At 42.4% G+C, this 18,286-nt stretch overlaps 1 long non-coding RNA gene across 1 annotated transcript; it reads left to right on the forward strand.

Annotated features, from left to right (window-relative positions):
- The first annotated feature begins 392 nt into the window (after positions 1-392).
- LOC143604141 (uncharacterized) lies at positions 393-853 on the forward strand. Its single transcript, XR_013148229.1, has 3 exons — positions 393-560; positions 663-719; positions 789-853. It is a non-coding gene; the product is annotated as an uncharacterized LOC143604141 (long non-coding RNA).
- The last annotated feature ends 17,433 nt before the right edge of the window (positions 854-18,286 follow it).

Consider the following 18,286-nt stretch of genomic DNA (forward strand, 5'->3'; position numbering starts at 1 on the left):
GGGGGTTTATAGGATAAGGATGGGGTTCCTGATGTAGAAGAAAAATAGTTTTAACATACAAATTAAAAGATGTATACAGACAAGTGTTTTGGTCAATAACCTAACCCATTTGAACTTATTCTTTTTAACTTGACATGGTTTGACCCACTATGCAATGATCCAAGCCGTCTGTATTGTTTCTATTAAAGGCCGGCATATGAATTTATTTTTTATTTTGTAAAACGCAGGTTCGTGAGTACATCGATGACACAAAGGATTATGTGAATATCCGGCTGGACAACCAACGTAACGAGCTTATTATACTTCATTATTATTATTATTATTATTATTATTATTCAAAGCATGCTTTCCATTTTAATATATCTCTGAAATGATATCTATGTTAATTGTTACAGAAATATGGAATATGGTGTCATGTGGATGCTGCATATGCAGGAAGTGCTTGTATTTGCCCTGAATATCGTCATCATTTGAATGGCATAGAAGAAGCCGATTCATTTAACATGAACTGCCATAAATGGTTTTTAACCAACTTTGATTGTTCAGCACTATGGATAAAGGTTTGTATGGACATTATTTTTAATTTCATCTATCATTCTTATATTATAAAACATATCATCATCATCTAATATAATGATCCGACCTTTTTCTCATCTAAACAGGACCGAAGTGCCCTCATTCAATCTCTGTCAACAAATCCCGAGTATTTAAAGAATAAAGTAAGCATATCCATCCTACACATTAGCATAAAATTTTCTAAAAACTTATTTTATGTTGTTGTACATCAGGCTTTTCAAGGTATTACAGTTATAGATTACAAAGATTGGCAAATTCCTCTTGGACGCAGATTTAGGTAAGAACTATTCATTATTCAGTTTTCATGTAATGGTAAAATGGTAAAAGAGTATGTTTCATGTTAATGGTAAACTCTGTAATTTTTATTTGTGTATTGTTTCGTAGATCTCTGAAATTATGGATAGTATTTGAAATCACAAATTTTAGTTGAATACTAATATAGTAACTAAATATATATTAAACATGCTTTTAACTGTGTATATATAGGAGACAAAAAAATCTTTAATATAAAAATTTTGTTTTGACATCACATACCGTATGTTTTGAAGTTGTTTAGGTTGTCACTTGTGATGATTAATATTTTCAAAAAAATATATTTTTTGAATAAAATGTTTATTTTATTCTGTTTCCAAATACAAAATAAGTCAAACCAATATATATATAGTGAATTCGAGTTGACTACTAATATGATAATAATTTGAAATTTCGTTTCCATATAAGAAATAAGTCAACACATTATATATATGAGCCTTAATTCTTGGTACATAAGTTTAAGGAAATCATCAATTTTAGTTGACTACTAATATAGTAATTAAATATATATTAAACATGCTTTTAGCTGTGTATATATTAAACTTTTAGTACTAAATTTCTGAAATGCCAAATCACAAGTTAGTACTAAAAGTTGGAGTACCGATCATGCTATTTAGAAATGTTGACCAAAAAATGGTCTATGTAATGAAACAAAATTACAGGTAAAGAGACTTTATAACCGTATTGAAGTTATTGTCATATCTGGAACCAATATTGGTGACCGCACTTATATTTCAAGATCAAATCTTATACCAACAGATAAAAAAATTCCATTCAGATTTCAAAGGAGGCAGTTTCCAGTTGCTGTTTGTTTTGCAATGACAGTTAATAAAAGCCAAGGTCCATCACTTTCTAGGGTTGGTTTATTTCTTAGACAACCAGTTTTCGCCCATGGCCAGTTATATGTTGCACTGTCTAGAGTTACAACAAGAGAAGGGCTCAAAGTACTCATTTTTTATGAAGATGGTCAAGTTTCAAATAAGACTACAAACGTTGTATATAAAGAGATTTTTAGAGATTTATGAGAGCTATGTCATGTAATTCTATTTGTCTTCATTGTAATGTATATGATGTTTTGAGTGAATCTTTAGTTTCATTAACTTTTTTATAATATAATTTATTCAACCCATGTATCACACGGGTACCTAACCTGGTTAATACTATATTGAATGCAACCGTTTAAAGACAATTGAAGGTTAGGGCTCCTATTGGATGCCATTTTGATTTCGCAATTCAAAACCACTCGGTGACTGGGTATAGATTTCATCTTCAATCCATCAGTTTCAATCAATTATTCCTTCAATTCGGTCTCTCCCGTTCCCATTCATTCCCTTCAATTGCAATACAATTTTTTTTTTTTTTAATTTCAGAATTATTAGGGACTTCATAGAAACATCCAAACGATTTACAATGAAGTGGCAGGTAAGCGGGCAACAAGCTGCGCCGCAACCCCCTTTTGGATAGCAAACCCAATCCGACTAAAAACAAAATTTTGATTCTTATGGGCTGATACGTTACTATATGCAACTTTCTTGTGCAATCAAAGGTTGCAATAAATGGTCGGCGGTTTTTCTTCAATGCTATAAGTATGGCCGATGTTTGCCCTCACAATTCCCCATCGCCTCTCAGTTCCTTCAATGGAAGTAAGTGTTCCAGATATATTTTTTTTCATATATTCGTATGTACACATTCTCTGGAAGCAATTGGCTGAACAATTGGTTTTTGTATTTTTATGATTTGACAGTGATAACCCAAAAGATGCGCTTCTGTGATTCGTTAGTTGGTTGAAAATTCGTTGACGGCAATGTTGAAATGACAGATAATATTGAATGAATGGATGATAATGTTCCTGCTCATGTTACGAGGTTGATGGCGTAGCAACTATCTGCTGATCACAACATGAGCATAGAATAATAATCAATTGATTTGTGTTTAATTTCAACCTTTTTAATTTGTGTTTAACACAACCATGCAAGTCGTTTAACATCGATTAGTATCGTTTGTATATAATTTTGTTAACGCATTTGTTATTATGATATAGTAATATATAAAAAATAGACCCTGTCTTTTAGTTTTTTAAATTTACAATTCTATTTTTTTGAATTTAGAATTCTACTTTTTTAAATTTATCTATGCTCTTTATGGCTCAACGAGCTTTCCATACAAGCCTTGAGCTTAGGCCCGGTAACGAAACAAACTTTATTTCAGGCTTGGGCTTGGCTCAAGCTCATAAAAGTAGAGAAATCAATAGTATATTGTCGTCAAGATCAAGGAATTGTAGTTCTTTCATGTTTAGATTATTCAAAAAAGTTAACACATGGTTTATCTAATTGGGTTATCAACCAAGGTGGGCAACAGTTTTATTATTTTGTTTGTTTGTTTGTTTGTTAGTGTAGATACAGGATTTATTTTACATTATTGAAAAGTGCATGTACAGTCAAAGTTACATTGATTTTAATTACATATGCTAGATTCTGAATTTTGATTACATATTACATAGTTTCTTACTTTCTTATCTCACCTAAACTGCTTGATTTGTTTTATATATTTTCAAAGTATATATGTTTTTTCTTTAGTTTTAAACTTTTTAGATTTTTAAAATTAATAATATACTTTGTTAGCAATTCATTAAGTTTTACATAAAAGTAAACAACCTTTCCTTTAAGCTCGACTGCCTTCATTGTAAGCAGCTCCTTTGTAAATATCTACAGAAAGATAAAGTGATTAGCCTTCATTAATGTTACTTCAGATCAGATGATACTCATGTTGCTTTTATGTATAGAGTTTGTTTGATGAATTATAAAGATTTAAATGATTAGTTGTTACTTGTTAGTACGAGAGATGGGCTCAAATTGACTAGAATAGGAAAACGGTCGTATGTTGGGCTTGGTGTACTCATGAGGTTAATTCACGCAAAAGATCTTAACTTCATATAAACTTATGACTAGAGTTAGAAACTATAGATATGTTTTTGCATCATCTTACGGACTTGGGGCCCTAGCTTAACTAGGCTCGAGTTGGTTCGTTTAAAGTTATTCAAGAGCTCAAGCTCGGCTGATGCACCGTTTTTTAAGTTCGAGCTCGGTGTAAGCATATTTCAAAATATATTTTTCTATACACAGACATGTTATGTTTTTATTATTTGATTCTTTATATTTTTCTATACACAGACAGTTTCTTTCAAGATCTGGAAAGAAGGTTCTTGCTTCAAGATTTTGCCAAAAACAGTGCTATTAAGTTAATTCATTTTGGTAGTACTATATTTGAGCACAAGATACAGATGTTAAAAACTTCAGTATACGCAGAGCTGAATAATTTTTTTTTAACCCATCTCAAAAATGAAACCGACTCGTTTTTGCATTGGTAAAACAACATATTGGGGTGTAGCTCAAGAAATAAGCCATGCTCATTTGTGAGGTTCAAGGCGTACAGTTTATGAGTTACTGATGTACTATGGGTTTTGACATTCTTTCTGTTTTAATCAAGATTCATAAATTGTTTACGTGTTTGTTAAAAATCACAAAACCCATAAACCTACTTTATTAACAAATATTTCACAAAACACGAAGCATCCAATAGATATACGTGAATACGATATTTTAGTGTCCACCCAAAGAATCCAACAAACCATTTGCACATGCAACAACGCACACTACAAACCAATACGAAGGGATAATTTGCGTGAACCCGCAGCAACGCCCGGGCACTTATGCTAGTATTATATAATTTATTGGCGCGTGAAACCTTCTTATCGGTTAGTTAATTCCAGTCGCGCATAAAAAACATAACAACGAACATAATTGTGTTTGTTTTGCTCACTCTGACATGCATTATTGTTTAGGTTGCTGAAAGGAGTGTACCATTGCCTGATATATTATGTAAATGTATTAAGTTGGTGTAAATTACGCCCTTAGTCCCTTATGTGACCTTGTTTTATTTTCAACGTATTAGGTGTACCTTATGCATTTTGAGGCCAAACATTTCACGTGTGGTGTTGTTGTATATTAAACGAGTCACATACCAATGTCTATGAAAAACAGGAGCATGCAAAAAATTTATTTGTGCAATGTACTTGACAAAGTGACACTGTAAATTTCTGTCAAATATTAGATATGTATACATAGATTAACCCTAATATATTTTACTAGTGAAAACCAAATATATGCATATAAAATGAGTTGAATTGAGAATCACCCCTGTAATCAGGAGGTGCATTTACTTTTTCAATTTAAATATATGAATTTAAATTAAAAAGATTTTATTACATATTAAAACTAGACTTACCATTACTTGTCATTTTCATTTTGATGGGGGTGGTAAGGTAATTATAATATAAAATAAAATATCAATAGTTTAATATATTTTGGGAAAAAACACTAACATTTAGTTGTTAAAAAAAAATACAGGCAATCATCCAACATCAATATTAAATGCACAAGGTATTAATTTAGAAAAAAACAAAAAACATGTGTTAAGAAAAACATTTATGAGATGCACATGTGCATGTCTTTGCAAGTCCAACAAAGTCAATTGTTTGTATAATTTACAAGATTAGAATAATGGTGGCCATGAAGAGGTATGTATACACATGTAGGGATGAGCTTTTTTTCTAAATACCCGTATCTGTATCTGTACCCGTACTTGTACCTGTATCCGTACATGTCTATTGGGTACGGGTATGGGTATGGGTACGCAAATTTACTGATTATAGGTATGGGTACTTTCGGGTACAAGTACGGGTATTACGGGCACCGGTACCCGTTTATATGTAGGGGCTTTTATTAGTTTCCAACACTTATGACTTAACTTTCAAGCGAGATTTTCAAAACATAATATATATTAATTGAATAAGTTCATTATCAATTTATATGCGCATATTCATATATTGTGTATTCGTATATTTTTATTTCATGTATGTGTAATTGTGTATATAAATAAATAACATGTATTAACTTTCTCTCTTGATTTCTATCTAAAATCTAAATTGAGGAAGCAATAAACTAAGAAAATGAAAAGGGAATGGATTTTATATTATGGCTGATTTATTTTATTTTTAGTTTTGGTTGCGGTATTACGGTTTTGGTATTATAGATAATTTATTGTCTAGTTTAGTGGAGATTTTTTATAAAAAATGAACAAAGAGGTACCAAAGCGAGTACCGTACCCAAAGTACATGTACCCATACCCGTACCATGTAATTCAGGTACGGGTATGGATACCAAAGTTTACTGATTTCAGGTACGGGTACAGGTACATGTATAAGTACGGGTACGATCCCGATCTCATCCCTATACATATGTGCACCAAACAAAAAATACATGTATATTATACATCCAAACAAAAACATATATAGAATTCATGTGCACAGACAAAATTTTAAAAATTGATATGTTGCATGACATGATTATCAATTATCATCTATATACTCAAAGTTATCTTTTCCAAGTATGACTAATATGATTTTCTATTAAGGTTATAAACCTAATTATAAAAATTTCAAATTGTTTCATTTTAAAAGGGTAATTATTATTTAAACAATAATTTTTTTAAACATAATTAATATATTAACCAGTTGTTTATGATGCTTGAAAAGTATTGAAGAGGTATGTACCCGCCTCAACACCGAGCGAGGCGGGTCAACCCACAAGATATAGACAAGAGGCTTGAAATCAAGATATTATGAAGGCACAAAGCCAAAACCTATGCGCATGGCGCATATAACATATGCTCACGCATATCACATATGCTCATGCATCACATGCTCAGGCATCACATATGCTCACGCATCACATATGCTCACGCATATCACATCTGCGCGTGGCGCATCCGCGCGTGGCGCATATCACATGCTTGTGCATATCACATCTGCGCGTGAGAATAAAGAGAAGACCTCGCGCATCCTCAGGATAGGCGCGTATCACACATGCACATAATCAACCTCGTCCTTATCCAAATCAGGATTAGGGCAACCTTGATTGTGCACGTCAGACAACCTTCCAGAAGGTATCTTTTTAAGGAATAAGAATATGCTGATGTTGACAGCTGCCAATGAAAGGTGGACAACTCAGCAAAACCCATGTGCTACCACGTGATTATAACCAATGAAAAAGCACCAGGTGTCCCAAGGACACGTGGCGCAAAGCAATTGGAGGAGGCCAACAAGGCTGAGCCCAATCAGTGGAAACCCTAGCACTATAAATACCACATCAACTCCACAAGGAAGGACACACCCAATTACACAGTATTCAGCTATATTAAGCAATACACTCCAATTTCCTTACTCTCATATTATTATCTTCTCCTACAAATTCTTATTCTCACACCGGAGGGTTACCCCAAAGAGGACCCCTCTGTCCCTTTCTGAGGGGTAAGTTTACGGTGCTGTTCATTTTGTAGGTGGAAGAATCCAGATTCCAGAGAACCATCGGTGAGAAAGCATAATCACACCCGAGGAAAGTAGATCGTCTACCAGTGAGTCGATCCACGTTTCTTCATTGGCGCCATCACCTGTTACAACGGCAACGAAATCTCATCAGATCTCTAAAAAAAAAATTTTCACCATGGTTTCTGGTGTTCGTAACGTCGATCAAGTTCTGGAGGATATTGAGCGTGAGGATGTTAATGAGGGACAGCAGTTTCTGAGGGTGCCGCGTGATTCTACGCGCACCACCAGTAGCCATCCCTTCATCACAACTCCTCATGGCCAGACTGAAACTCCTCCAGACGATCTCACGTTCCAAAATCTTACCGGCGCGAAACAAAAAGGACCAATGGGTCCAGAAGATGAAACCAATGACCCTAAAGAATGGCTCATAAACGAGCAACGACGTCTAATGGACAAGTACAATGAGATGGTCAAACAGAAAAAGTTAGCCGACTTAACACAAAGGCTAGCGTTTGACAAGCAAACCATTCAAGGAACAAAAAGGGCGCGCGCGCCGGAAGAGGGTCACTCTGTTCACACTGAACACGCTGAGTTTAGTGATGAAGAAGTGCACAGCATGAGGAAGACGCGAGATACTCATGCAGGAGGCTCACAGCTCCGCGCGCACGTAAACACGGCGCCTGGAGCCAAAGACGATCTGGATCTGTACACACCATACAGCCCACCAGTGAGAGGGCAAGTGGACGTCACCACACCGTACAGGCCAGCCATCTTGGTGAAACATTCAAAATTCACTGAGCGCATCGCGAAGGCCCCCATTCAGCACAAAACCAAGATGCCAAGTGGTTTGGGCAAATATGACGGCACAACAGATCCAGACGATTTCTTACAAAGTTTTTACAACACTGGAAACCTAGAAAGCTGGACGATGCCAACATGGTGTCACATGTTTGCTCGCTGCCTCACGGGCGCGGCGCGTGTCTGGTTCGAAAGCTTGCCTACTGGGCAAATCGATGGGTTCGAGGAACTATTGGAAAAGTTCCAAGCTCACTTCGTACAACAGCGCAGACACACGCGCGACCCTGATGACATCATGCACTGCGTGCGCAGGAATGATGAAACGATTGAAGACTACATAACTCGTTTCAATCAGGAGTCTCTGGCAATCGGAAGGTATCACTGAGCAACTATTGCGCGTGGCCTTTATACAAGGCGCGCGCAGTGATCAACTCCGCCGAGCTCTCGTGAGCAGAGATGGCATGCCCACCACTTGGGCCAAGCTAATGGAAGCATCGCGAGTCTTCGCGAGAAATGAAAAACAGATTGCCAAGATAGAGCGAGAGAAAGAGGGCATCAAGCAGAGGCACCGCGCAGCAGCGAAAGAAGGGGCAAACAGAACACTGTATGGTCCAGGTTGCAGCCAACCAGTTTTTTCTTCCGCAGAAAAGCTAGGCGCAACCAAGCTCACCCAGCCCCAAAAAGACGTTCGTAATCGCGGGGAGGGTGACAAGAGGGAAGGCGGCAGAGATCCTAACAGACCTCTGCCAAGAATATGGACTCCCCTCACTAAAACACCTTCACAAGTGTTAAGCACTGAGAATGTCCAGTTCAAAACCCCCAAGCCACTACACTACAAGGGACCATCAAACAGTGGCAAGTACTGTGAGTTTTCACAAGTCCACATGACACAACACTGATGCATGCCATCACTTGAAGGATGCAATTGAAAAAGATGTGAAATCAGGCAAGCTGGCTCACCTGGTGAAAAACCCAAGACCAGAAAGTGAACAACCAGAAGGAGCCTCTGCCAGCAAAAAGTTCAAAAGAATCTGTGTAGCGAGGGAGGAAGGCAAGGGCAAACATCAAGAAAGAGAAGCGCGCAAATCCAAGGAGATTGGCGGCGAGCAACAAGTAATCTTCCCAAGAATCAGGGGAGGCCCTTCTATCAGCAGTCCTCTTGTCATCACTACACACATTGCTCATTACGAAGTGTCAAAAGTCCTGGTGGACACTGGCAGCGAATCAGACATCATGTATGAGCAATGTTCAGAAAACTGGATTCGGCAGACCAAGCAAGGCTTGAAATTGTGAATGCACCAATCTCTGGTGTTTCAAATGAAATCATTCATCCCCTAGGTCAAATACAATTTGAGCTAACTATGGGGGATGAGAAACACAAGCGAGCCGAAGTGGTCAACTTCTTGGTCTTGCCCACCACTTCTTGCCACAATATGATCTTGGGTAGAGGAACGATTGCCCAATTTAACGCCATACCGTCGCCAGCGCACGGCGCGTTGGGGTTCCCAACACCAACAAGTGTAACTTTTGTATACCGAGATCATTTGTGTGCAGTGACAAATACTCCGCGGGAAGGGAGAATGAAACTTCCAATGGCAGACAACGCGCCAGAGGAATGGATTCTCAACCCGAAATTCCCGGAGCAGACAATCACAATTGGCGCTACGATATCAGACGACATGAGGTTGAGAATGAAAAGATTGCTTACAGCATATATGTCGGTCTTCACGTGGCAACACTCTGATATGACTGGGGTTCCGCGAAACCTGGCACAACATTCACTCAACACGTTCAAGTCTGTAGAGCCAATTGCTCAAAAGAAGAGAGTCATGGGGGATGAGAAGGCGAGGGCCATGAATGAGCAAGTTGAGGATCTATTGCGCGCAAACATCATCCGCCCGATACGATACCAGACATGGGTAGCCAATCCTGTGATGGTAAAGAAAAGCAACGGGTCGTGGAGGATGTGCATTGACTTCAAGGACCTCAACAAAGCATGCCCAAAAGATTGTTACCCCCTCCCAAACATCGACGCAAAGGTGGACTCCGTGGCGCCATTCAAGCTCAAATGTTTCCTGGATGCCTACAAGGGCTATCACCAGATTCAAATGGCACCACAAGACGAGGACAAGACCGCCTTCAGAACCGACAAGGGTGTTTTTTGTTACACAAAAATGCCCTTTGGTTTGAAGAATGCGGGAGCCACCTACCAAAGACTTATGGATGCCGTTTTCAGCGAGCAAATTGGAAGAAACCTAGAAGTCTATGTGGATGATTTGGTGATCAAAAGCAGGGAGGAAAAACAAATGCTCAAAGACATCGAAGAAATCCTTGGGCGCCTAAAGGAAGTTAACATGAAGCTCAATCCGAGCAAATGCACTTTCGGCGTACAAGAGGGAAAATTTCTAGGTGTAATGGTCACCAAGGATGGTTTCAAAGTGAACCCAGAAAAGGTGGAGGCCATCCTTGACATGCCCTCGCCATCCACCATGAAAGAAGTCCAAAAGTTGAATGGGAGATTGGTATCAATCAACAGGTTCCTAGCGAACCATGCAAGCAAATCTACCCCATTCGTTAATACATTGAAAAATTGCCTGAAGAAAAGCCAATTCAAGTGGACTCCTGAGGCCGAGCAAGCTTTCAGTGAGATAAAAGAATGTTTGATAAATCTGCCCGCGCTCACAGCTCCACTTCCTGGTGAAACTTTGACATTGTACCTATCGGCAGGAGAGCGCGCCATCGGCGCAGTATTGTTGGTGGATCGCAAGGGAATCCAAACGCCAATATACTATGTGAGTCGGGTGCTGACGGATCCTGAGACGCGCTACTCCATCATGGAAAGTTAGTTTTGTCACTAACACACGCGTCCCGCAAGCTTCATAGATATTTCAATGGTCATCCCATTGAAGTATTGACTGGTTACAACATCCAGCAAGTCTTGCGGCGCCCCGCGCTCTCGGGAAGGTTGACAAAATGGGCGCTGGAGTTAGGAGAACACACGATCGCCTATAAGCCCCGTCCAGCAATAAAAGGGACAAGTCTTAGCTGATTTCATCGCGGAAATTCCAGAAGGAAAAATTGAAGAGGCTCAGCGCGAGGTAGACCCCCCGCGAGCCAATGATGAAGAAAATGTTTGGAGATTGTTCACTGACGGAGCTTCAAACAACGAAGGGTCCGGCGCAGGCCTCAAACTGGTGGATCCAGAGAATCATGAATACACTTACGCCATCAGGTTGGACTTCAAGAGCACTAACAATGAGGCTGAGTATGAAGCCCTGCTGGCTGGCCTGCGCATCGCGCACAAATTCGGGGTTAAAAAGCTAGAGGCCCATGTTAATTCATACTTGGTAGCAGCACAGGTCAATGGCCTTTATGATGCCAAGGAGAACACCATGCCTCTATATCTAGAGCAGGCGAAAAAGCTCATCGAGCAATTTGACTGCTTCAGAATCATTCATATTCCGCGCAGTGAAAACAAATCTGCCGACGCGCTGAGCAAGATGGCATCAACCAGCTTCGACCACTTTGGCAAAGATGTCAGGGTAGAAGTAATGAGCAACCCGTCGGTGGGAGCGAAGTATGTCCTGGTAACTCATACAACCCCTTCATCATGGATAACTCCAATAATGGAATTCTTGAAGGAGGGAAAGGTACCGGACGATCGCGCACAGGCGAGGAAGATAAGACACAAGTCGCAGAACTATGAACTCCTTGATGGCACATTATATCGACGCTCTTATCTTGGGCCGCTCATGAAATGCCTAGATGCTGAGGAAGCAAGCTATGTGATCAGAGAGATACACGAAGGAATCTGCGGAATACATGCTGGCCCGCGCATGGTGGTCGCCAAGGCAATGAGCGCAGGTTACTATTGGCCAGGCATGTACCTGGACGCTTTAAAAGAGATCCAAAAATGCAAAGCGTGTCAGAGTTATGCGCCAAACACCATGCGGCCAAAGAACAACTTGATTCCGGTGACCTCCGCATGGCCTTTCCACAAATGGGCCATCGATATTGTGGGCCCCCTACCGCAAGCGCAAGGGCGAGTAAAATTTTTGGTAGTGGCAGTAGACTATTTCACAAAATGGGTTGAAGCCAAGCCACTAGCAAAAATCACAGCCGAAGCGATGAAGCAGTTTATCTGGAGCCACATCATATGCCGTTTTGGCTTGCCCATGGAAATTGTGAGCGACAATGGCAAACAATTCACTGACAAGAAGATATCCAGCTGGCTCAAGGAATTGCGCATCAACCAAATTTTTACTTCAGTTTATCACCCTCAGGGGAATGGCCAAGTGGAACGCGCGAACCAAAGCTTGCTGAATGGGCTGAAGAAAAGGTTAGAGGGAGAATCCCATTCTTGGGTCGAAGAGCTACCTAATGTCCTGTGGGCACACAGGACATTAAGCAAAACCAGCAATGGCGAATCCGCGTTTAGCCTAACCTATGGAACGGAGGCTATGATTCCAGCAGAAATTGGATGCCCATCCCATAGAGTGCTCATGATGAGCAAGATTGATAACGAGCGCGAAAGAAGGTTGGATCTCAACTTACTTGAAGGGCGCAGAGAGGCGGCTATCATCAGTGAAGCCAAATACAAGAAAAAACTGGAAAAATATTACAATCAGCGCGTGAAAGAATGCCACTTCAAGAAAAATGATTTTGTCCTTCGAAATAATGAAGCTAGCCGCGCGATTCCCCCGGGAAAGATGTCCCCCAATTGGGAGGGACCTTATCAAGTCTTGGAAGAATTAGGAAAAGGCGCATACGCCTTAAAAGATTTGAATGGAAAGAAGATCCCGCGCGCATGGAACGCGGCACAGCTTAGAAAATGTTTCATGTAAAAATTGTCAAGTTTGTAATCAAGGCTTTTTAAGCCATTATGAATAATGATACGCGCTATCTTCTCTTAATATGGATTCTATTACCTTTTGCATACATGTTTCACACTTCCCTTTATTAATTTTGAGCAATATGACAACATTGTATTGACATCAAAACGAAATAAAACGAAGTAAAACATACATGCGCGAGCTTCAAGCTCAAACGCGTTAACGAGTCTTAACTCTAAAACGTCAGGGCCTTAGCCCAATAATATGAGCCTTAGCTCAGGGCCTTAGCCCAACAATGTGAGCCTTAGCTCAAATCACTCACAACATCCATCCTACATGCTGCGCAGCTTGACCATAAAAATACCTAAGCACAACTAAGGCAAAGCAAATGCCAAAACATAGTTGTTAAGGTCTCAGGTCGAGGTCGCGCATGAAATTGTAATGGATATCTGAGTAACACATACTGACACGTAAAGGCTAAAAACTCATAGTTCCCTATAATAAATGCGAGATAACGTCGCGCAAAAGAGGAATAATGAAAACGCCAAGGCACGTGTCAACATAATCAAGATATGGCAAAATCACTTACAATATGACAAGGATTAAGTATAATAATTTCCTTACAACCTTGTTCTTATTTCAACGTGCAAGCATATCTTATATTCAACAAGCAAACATGCAATATAAAGAGATGAATGGGGAATGCGCAAGATGCGAAGAAGGGAAAAACAAAATTTCATTCCAAAACATTGAAATTTACAAGTTTACAAGATGATGAGATACAAACTACAAATAAAAATAAAAAACATGAAGGGCTTCTCAAGTCTCCACATCGACGTCAGCCTCTTCATAGTCCTCATCACCGCCCTCAGCATCTGGCGCAGCTCGCTCCTCGTCATCTCCAAATTGACCATAGTCAAGTTGTTCATCCTGAATGGAGTCTTCTATCACAATAGTGTCAGGAGCGGATCCTTTGGCCACGCCAGAGCCGCTAGCAGGAGCAGCATTCCCCACACCATCATCGCCGCCACCAGCCCCTTCGCACTAGTCAAGTAATTTCTTTAGCGCGCCGAGGTCAGGCTGGTCAGCAAGCGCGGATATCTGCAAATCATATGGAAAAATATGAGTATAAAAAAGACTTGGAAAATAAGTCAAGGTAATCTCATTAAGGTTAAAATACCTGTGCAAGGATGGGAATGGGAGTATTCAAATACTTCTCCCCCATCTCGGCCATGTCCGCGCAGGCAACGTCGCTCTGATAAGGGTAGTCGGATGGGTTCTTCTTCAGCATGCCATATTCATAGCCATCCTTAAACCCTTCAGCTCGACCCACCAAGCGCGCGGCAGCGTTGCAATCCATCACAAGGGCCTGAAACTCGTCTGAGTATTTCATCGCGTAAGCGCAACGAGTCATGCCCTTTGAGATTAGCCATTGGCGATCTTGCGCGAGGGAAGCAACAGACGTCTCAAGAGCAGGAATCTGAGAGTTTAACAACTCAACAGTTTCCTTAGTCTGTTTCAGCTCCTTTTTGTCGGACGCTGCTGCCGCCAAGGCTTCTTCCTTTTCCGCTCGCGCAAGCTCGAGTGCTTCCTGGCTAGACGCTGCCGTCGCCAAGGCTTCATCTTTCTCGGCCTGCGCGGCCGCCAGCTCCTTCTTCAGGCGTGCAACCTCACTCTCCAGTGATGATTTGTCAGTTATAGACTGGACAAGAGCTTGGTCACGCGCCTCGGCGTCCAGCTCCAAGTCGCGCACTCTACGCGCGTGCTTGGCCGCGTCCGCCTCGGCCGCCTGTTGCTTCTCCCGCGCAGCCTGTAGCTCATGCCCGCGCTTCACGAAGGCGGTGTTGGCACTTGCTCTGTTCTCACTGAGCTCTGCTTGGAGCTTCTCAGCTCTCTCTCGAGCATCAGAAAGATGCCAAGCAGACACTTTAGCCTCTTGCTTGGCTTCCGCAAGAGCATCACGTACCTTTACGTAATCATAGCGAAGCTCTTGGGAGGCAGCAAAGAAAGCCGACCAAGCAAACAGATGATCGTTGAGCAAGTCATCGCGAGCGCGGCCCTCCTGAAACCTCCTTTCAGCTGGAGGCACAGAATGAGCCCAGAAGTCCGCACACACACCCATGGACTGAAATGAGCTGTCCTCAGTAATATTCCATCTTGGGCGGTAAATGTGATCGGCTTCCTGCAAACACAAAGTAATGATCTAAGTTATCAAAACACTAAGATGGAAGTCCGCGCAGCGGAGCAAAAATGAACCTATACCTGTGGGGATGAAGCAGAAAAGTCAGCGCCAGCCCCACGAGAAGACTGCGCCGGAAAATCTCGTGGCGCTGCAGGGCTGGCGCGGCCACCGTCGGAGTCTTCAACTTCAAACTCCTCATCCTCCTCTGAAACAGGCCTTTTCTCCTGCGACCTAGAACCAAAATCAGTCTCGCGAGGAGGGCTGTGCGCAGGAGGAGGTGAGGGAGGTCTCGACGCCGCCAGGTCGGCGCGTAAAACGGCCTCCTGCTCCTTAGTAATCCCGATGAGGGGAGATTCAGTGCTTGCAGGAGCAGTAGCAGAACCAACGGCGCTGGCACCGGCGCCAGGAGTGCCGCCAGCAGCTTGTACGCCAGCTATGACTCCTATGAAAAAAACAACAAAAAGATATGGTTCATGACTTGATCTAAAAGGCAAAAGTCAGAAAATAAAAGCGCAATACATACCTTGGCGCAACGCCGTTCGCGAGTCAAACATCGCCATGAAGTCCATTCTCCCCTTTTTTGAGGGTAAAACAGGGGACTTCGAAGCGACCTCCGGCGCAGCCTCGGCATCTTGTTGCGCTTGAGGTTGATCCACCAAGGTCGCCGGCTCTACAAACATTTGAGTGAGCAAAGATTCATTAGTAATTCTATCAGAATCGCGCTCATAGAACCGCAAAAGATAAGCAAAGGATAAGCAAAGTATACCTGTCGAAGGCGCAACGCCGCTCCCCTTTTCCGCCGCGCGAAGGGAGGAGGTAGTGGCACCATACCTCGTGTGGACAGGAGGTCTGCCCACTTTTTGAGGCAGGGAAGACAAGGAAAACTTGGTGGTAAACACCTGGGTTTTCTCAAGTCCCTTCGCCTGAGTAGGAGAATCCTGAACAACAGGGGCATCATCTTTCTTCTGTTTCTTACTGGCCCCTGCGCCAGTTTTCCCCTTAGCTTTACGCTTTAGTTGGGGCACCTCAGCCTCCTCCTCCTCCTCCTCCTCTTCCGCGAGCTCCAGCTCGTAGTTCTCAAGCGCGTCTACAATACACGCAACAGAAAGGTTAGCCAAATCTGGCATTATAAAGGCATAAGCATAAGTACAAAGTCTTACCAGGCGCATCGCTGTCAAAGAGAAATCCCAGATCAACAGGGATGAACATGTCATCGAAGCGATCGGGGAAGCCAACCTCCCCAGCGCCCAGCGCGACGGAGCCACCCTCCATATGCTCGTCATAGGCGGCGTGGACATACTCCTGCTGACTACACAAAACAAGTCAAATGATATCAGCAAAACGAATTATATTCGCGCAGAAGCAATGCAATGAGATTAACTTACACAAGCCGTCAACTTGGATAACGGGCTCAGTCGCGCTGTTGGCCCACCTCCTGCTCATACCAACCCCCACCAGCGCCTCCTCGCAAATGTTCTTGGCGGGGGATGGTTCGGCAGTCAACTTGTTTACCCAGGCGCCAGTTGGGTTCTTGAGGACACCCACATCCGCAGGCGCAGAAGAGATCGAGCGCATGGTCATGCGGATGGGGATCACACCAGCCCTTATATAGAAAAATCTCTCAGACCAGTCATGAAGGCTCTTGAATGAAACAGTGCAGCACTTGACCTTCTGACTGCGAGGAATAAATGAGAACCAAGAATCTTGGATCTTGGGCTTGTAAAAAAAACTGAAAGCGCCGAGGGGTGGGCTCCTCGCGCTGAGATTTGCACATGAACTCAAAGTGAGTCATGCGCACGAGTCCAAACGGATGGACTTGGGATATATGAATCCCATAAAATTTAAGCAGCGCACCCACAAACCTTGTCATCGGGAGACGAAGGTTGCAGTGGGTGAAAAAATGGCAATAAAGGGATATATAGCCGGTGGGCGGGTCCGCCGCCGTTTGCCCGACCGCCGGCAGCATGCAGCCATACTCAGGGAGAAAACCCTGAGAGGCGATAAGGCTGTCAAAATCGGCCTGCCTCAGTTTGCAGGGGATCTCATCCCACTTCTTCACTGCCTTGGTCCTCCCTACCTCTTCCGATGAGGCCTCAGCAGCCGTCTTCCCCTTGCCGGTCTTCTTCAACGTAGACATCACTAACGATTTCACACGGCAATGGATGGGGGAGATTGTGTTGTCTGAGCTATCAGACATACAACTGTAAAAACGGACAAAGGATGCTTCTGAAGAACAGAGATCCGGAAGCAGAAGACAAGTAATCGGAATAGAATGAAAGAAAGGAAAGCTTCGAATAAACAACAAAGAAGATGAAGAATAAAAATTCTAAGGGCTTGCTTTTATAGGCCCAGGAGAGAGAAAATTTGGTACCGATCGGACTTCACGCGCCCCCACTCGCAGGTGTAAGCCAACGCGAGCGCGACACGTGTCCCTGACACTGTGTGAGGGGACACGAAAAGAAACGATACAGGTGCTGCCAGACTTCACGCGCCACCACTCGCAGGTACGGACCAACGCGAGCGCGACACGTGTTCCTGACACTATGTGAGGGGACATGAAAGGCAACTGTAGCACCTCGAGCACACGAAAGGTCTGACACGTCTCCATCACTGACGCATGTCAGCAACAACCAACCACGTACAAGGACGATTCGTTTTCAACCAAAAGGATAGAATTTCGCGCAACGATGAGTAGCAAGAAGAAAAGACAAACCATATTAAAAGAGCAAACTATCAAGTCTAATATCTATCTTACCTCGCTCGCGCGAGACAAGACACACATTAGACTGGGGGGGCTTGAAGAGGTATGTACCCGCCTCAACACCGAGCGAGGCGGGTCAACCCACAAGATATAGACAAGAGGCTTGAAATCAAGATATTATGAAGGCACAAAGCCAAAACCTATGCGCATGGCGCATATAACATATGCTCACGCATATCACATATGCTCATGCATCACATGCTCAGGCATCACATATGCTCACGCATCACATATGCTCACGCATATCACATCTGCGCGTGGCGCATCCGCGCGTGACGCATATCACATGCTTGTGCATATCACATCTGCGCGTGAGAATAAAGAGAAGACCTCGCGCATCCTCAGGATAGGCGCGTATCACACATGCACATAATCAACCTCGTCCTTATCCAAATCAGGATTAGGGCAACCTTGATTGTGCACGTCAGACAACCTTCCAG

This window comes from Bidens hawaiensis, unplaced genomic scaffold (assembly GCF_021521415.1).
Source record: "Bidens hawaiensis isolate Kalapana, Puna unplaced genomic scaffold, B.hawaiensis_p1.1 tig00064024_1, whole genome shotgun sequence".
Lineage (NCBI taxonomy): Eukaryota > Viridiplantae > Streptophyta > Magnoliopsida > Asterales > Asteraceae > Bidens > Bidens hawaiensis.